Below are 5,164 nucleotides of genomic sequence, written 5' to 3'. Positions count from 1 at the left end.
GTTTTAGTTCACATGTTTGCGAATGAATTAAATTAAAGGGAAAATGTGGATATCCAATTAGTTAATTTACTAATAAATATCAACAAACTGTATGTTTTGAAATCAAATACGACTCACTACTTGAGAAGATACAGATGATGTCTCGAATACATGGAGTTTTATGTTTCAACCAAATAATAATGATAAAAAAATAATTTACAATAAAAAAGGGAGACTTATTAGTTTAATGGAAGTCATAAAAATTGGGATAAGGACCCACAACATAAATTTCTAAGAATTAAGATGGAACAAAAAAACCTGAGGCTCTATAATAGTCTACTAAATGCAAGTATTTAAATATACTTGTAGTTGTTTATAAGTATATTAAAATTAAAACATTTAAAATGAAAGACTCGTCTTATTTAAAATGAAGACTTCTTATCATATATATAAAATATATGACCACTTTCTTAATGGACCCCTATTTTATGACCAGCTTCTTGCCTAGCACCCTTCTTTAGCAAAATTTTTAGATGACAAACGTTTCACTTTTCTGTCCATTGACTGTTAAAGTTTTTGACTTTCTAAAAATACCCTCCTTATATTTCTCTCACATCGCGAACCATTTTTTTCTCTTTAAGTTCTCTCTCTCTCCCTCCCTTTCTCCGGTTATAGATCTATCTTTACACAAAATAGATCAACTCTCTCTCTTTTGGTCTCTCTTTCTCGCTCTGTAGATATCTATCTCGATGCCTATATTTCTAGCTCTTCTAGGAACCCCTTGACCTCGGGAAGAGTTTAAAAACCCATCTCTAGGGTTTCAGATTTTTTGATCAACCGGCCACAAAATATTTTTTAGCCACCCAGCCACGAAACATCCATGGTTAGTAAGCCATGAAACATTTTGTTGCCGACGAACCATAAAACCTTCGAGCATGATTTCTTTATAAACTCTCCTCGACGTCAGGTTCCGGCGAACTTAACACTTCACCGCACATGAACTACGTGTGTGTGAGTGAGAGAGAGGGAGATTAAGATTTCCAGGAAAATAAGAGAGCAACTTAGATAAGAGAGAAATATCTAGAGAGATTGTAAGGGAGATCTTAAGAGATCGTGAGATAGGGGAGCTAGAGAGGGGACAAAGGCGGGAGAGAGATCGGAAGAGGGAGATCAAAGGATGGGGAAAGATACAGAGCCGCCACTGAGACTACAATTGAGAGTCATAGACAGCAACAAGAGAAAGCAACAAGAGAGAGCAGCAAGAGAGAAAGGAAAAAAAAAGAAGGAAATTGAAAGATCGACATTAGGAACAAAGATTAAGGGGTGAATTTCGATCACGTAAACTTTAGGGCAAAAAGTAAAGAATCCCCCAAAGTCAATGTTGATTGACTAAGTTTTTATGGCCCAAGATCTTTTTTTACCCCAAACCCGCGATCTTCCGGAAAAGCTCCGAGGTAAAAAGCGAAACGAGGATCACTACCATGTGAAAAAAATTCTTCATAATCATTTAAAGCTCTAAAATAACGCTTATAGTGCGTCGGAATTTAAACAATCAAGAATTCTTTAAGTTGATTAATTTTAAACTCCATTTCCATTTAAAAAAATAATTTTTATTGGCTTCTAATTAATTTTTTTATCATGTGAAAGCGTGCACCCTGAATAATTGTTGTTTCAGTATGCTTGTGGGAAGACTAAGCATATGTTAAAAATAAACTGAATGAACATTTATCCTAGTCAAAAACTTGCATTGGTCAAACACACGAAATTATTGATTTTCTTAACACAACAGTTAAAAGATAAATACAGGAAAATAAAAATTAATAAATATAACACACCGAAACCCAAATTATATAGATGCACAACAATTCAAATACATAAGTATTCCAAAAGATTATTTATTTATCACCATTATTTTGACATATATGTCAAATTTATTTTTGGGAACACAACAGGTCTTATACTTAACAATACGTTTTAGGTAACCAAGCATCCATTCACTATGTATGTCATGTGGAGAAGCTTCGTCAAGCTTTTTCTTCTTGATCTTTGGTATCGAGTATGTCATGCATAGCGCGAAACTTTTCCTCATCCTCATATCGCTTTAGATGGAAGTGCTGCAAAATATACCACAAGTCAGAAAAGTTAAATATTTAAAGAAATCAATAATCTTTCGAACTAAATACATAATGCAATAAGAATTCTACAACAACACCACTAGTTACAAAAACCTGTTCGAAACTTTTGTCTTTAGCATTTGAGAATTGAATTGTGCCGAAAACCTTTATATTTGTTTCACTGGTGGTACCGCGAAACTCGTGGGTACTAATAACTTTATTAATTTTGTGGCCGCATGGAGTGAACTCATTTACCAACTTTTCCTTAATGTTGTTATTTCCGATAATTTTCGTCCCGTTTAAAGAAAGAGTCGCATCGCACTCATAAAATTTCCATAGATCAAAAGGAGTATTATCAAATGCAAAATAATACTCCTCCACAAACTTATTTTTGTCTCCCATCTCTTCCTTTTCGTATGTTATCCTATGAACTCTATTTTCTACTCTCGAAGACAACCTATCTTAGAAGGTGATATGAAACATCTATATATAGACATAAAACTATGGAGGTTTTAGTTCACATGTTTGCGAATGAATTAAATTAAAGGGAAAATGTGGATATCCAATTAGTTAATTTACTAATAAATATCAACAAACTGTATGTTTTGAAATCAAATACGACTCACTACTTGAGAAGATACAGATGATGTCTCGAATACATGGAGTTTTATGTTTCAACCAAATAATAATGATAAAAAAATAATTTACAATAAAAAAGGGAGACTTATTAGTTTAATGGAAGTCATAAAAATTGGGATAAGGACCCACAACATAAATTTCTAAGAATTAAGATGGAACAAAAAAACCTGAGGCTCTATAATAGTCTACTAAATGCAAGTATTTAAATATACTTGTAGTTGTTTATAAGTATATTAAAATTAAAACATTTAAAATGAAAGACTCGTCTTATTTAAAATGAAGACTTCTTAGCATATATATAAAATATATGACCACTTTCTTAATGGACCCCTATTTTATGACCAGCTTCTTGCCTAGCACCCTTCTTTAGCAAAATTTTTAGATGACAAACGTTTCACTTTTCTGTCCATTGACTGTTAAAGTTTTTGACTTTCTAAAAATACCCTCCTTTTATTTCTCTCACATCGCGAACCATTTTTTTCTCTTTAAGTTCTCTCTCTCCCTCCCTTTCTCCGGTTATAGATCTATCTTTACACAAAATAGATCAACTCTCTCTCTTTTGGTCTCTCTTTCTCGCTCTGTAGATATCTATCTCGATGCCTATATTTCTAGCTCTTCTAGGAACCCCTTGACCTCGGGAAGAGTTTAAAAACCCATCTCTAGGGTTTCAGATTTTTTGATCAACCGGCCACAAAATATTTTTTAGCCACCCAGCCACGAAACATCCATGGTTAGTAAGCCATGAAACATTTTGTTGCCGACGAACCATAAAACCTTCGAGCATGATTTCTTTATAAACTCTCCTCGACGTCAGGTTCCGGCGAACTTAACACTTCACCGCACATGAACTACGTGTGTGTGAGTGAGAGAGAGGGAGATTAAGATTTCCAGGAAAATAAGAGAGCAACTTAGATAAGAGAGAAATATCTAGAGAGATTGTAAGGGAGATCTTAAGAGATCGTGAGATAGGGGAGCTAGAGAGGGGACAAAGGCGGGAGAGAGATCGGAAGAGGGAGATCAAAGGATGGGGAAAGATACAGAGCCGCCACTGAGACTACAATTGAGAGTCATAGACAGCAACAAGAGAAAGCAACAAGAGAGAGCAGCAAGAGAGAAAGGAAAAAAAAAGAAGGAAATTGAAAGATCGACATTAGGAACAAAGATTAAGGGGTGAATTTCGATCACGTAAACTTTAGGGCAAAAAGTAAAGAATCCCCCAAAGTCAATGTTGATTGACTAAGTTTTTATGGCCCAAGATCTTTTTTTACCCCAAACCCGCGATCTTCCGGAAAAGCTCCGAGGTAAAAAGCGAAACGAGGATCACTACCATGTGAAAAAAATTCTTCATAATCATTTAAAGCTCTAAAATAACGCTTATAGTGCGTCGGAATTTAAACAATCAAGAATTCTTTAAGTTGATTAATTTTAAACTCCATTTCCATTTAAAAAAATAATTTTTATTGGCTTCTAATTAATTTTTTTATCATGTGAAAGCGTGCACCCTGAATAATTGTTGTTTCAGTATGCTTGTGGGAAGACTAAGCATATGTTAAAAATAAACTGAATGAACATTTATCCTAGTCAAAAACTTGCATTGGTCAAACACACGAAATTATTGATTTTCATAACACAACAGTTAAAAGATAAATACAGGAAAATAAAAATTAATAAATATAACACACCGAAACCCAAATTATATAGATGCACAACAATTCAAATACATAAGTATTCCAAAAGATTATTTATTTATCACCATTATTTTGACATATATGTCAAATTTATTTTTGGGAACACAACAGGTCTTATACTTAACAATACGTTTTAGGTAACCAAGCATCCATTCACTATGTATGTCATGTGGAGAAGCTTCGTCAAGCTTTTTCTTCTTGATCTTTGGTATCGAGTATGTCATGCATAGCGCGAAACTTTTCCTCATCCTCATATCGCTTTAGATGGAAGTGCTGCAAAATATACCACAAGTCAGAAAAGTTAAATATTTAAAGAAATCAATAATCTTTCGAACTAAATACATAATGCAATAAGAATTCTACAACAACACCACTAGTTACAAAAACCTGTTCGAAACTTTTGTCTTTAGCATTTGAGAATTGAATTGTGCCGAAAACCTTTATATTTGTTTCACTGGTGGTACCGCGAAACTCGTGGGTACTAATAACTTTATTAATTTTGTGGCCGCATGGAGTGAACTCATTTACCAACTTTTCCTTAATGTTGTTATTTCCGATAATTTTCGTCCCGTTTAAAGAAAGAGTCGCATCGCACTCATAAAATTTCCATAGATCAAAAGGAGTATTATCAAATGCAAAATAATACTCCTCCACAAACTTATTTTTGTCTCCCATCTCTTCCTTTTCGTATGTTATCCTATGAACTCTATTTTCTACTCTCGAAGACAACCTATCTTAGAAGGT

General features: G+C 33.8%; 2 long non-coding RNA genes across 2 annotated transcripts; both read right to left on the bottom strand.

The window, feature by feature from the left end:
* Positions 1-1,806: 1,806 nt before the first annotated feature.
* Positions 1,807-2,564, bottom strand: LOC147542188 (uncharacterized). The gene is made up of 2 exons (XR_015223591.1): positions 2,208-2,564; positions 1,807-2,093 (listed from the first exon to the last, which is right to left on the bottom strand). It is a non-coding gene; the product is annotated as an uncharacterized LOC147542188 (long non-coding RNA).
* Positions 2,565-4,406: 1,842 nt separating this feature from the next.
* On the bottom strand, positions 4,407-5,164 carry LOC147542187 (uncharacterized). Its single transcript, XR_015223503.1, has 2 exons — positions 4,808-5,164; positions 4,407-4,693 (listed from the first exon to the last, which is right to left on the bottom strand). It is a non-coding gene; the product is annotated as an uncharacterized LOC147542187 (long non-coding RNA).

The sequence above is a fragment of the Eschscholzia californica genome, unplaced genomic scaffold (genome assembly GCF_041429995.1).
Source record: "Eschscholzia californica isolate CP2 unplaced genomic scaffold, dmEscCali1.0.p SCAF_4, whole genome shotgun sequence".
Classification (NCBI taxonomy): domain Eukaryota; kingdom Viridiplantae; phylum Streptophyta; class Magnoliopsida; order Ranunculales; family Papaveraceae; genus Eschscholzia; species Eschscholzia californica.
This window is presented reverse-complemented; position numbering and strand designations above follow the sequence as displayed.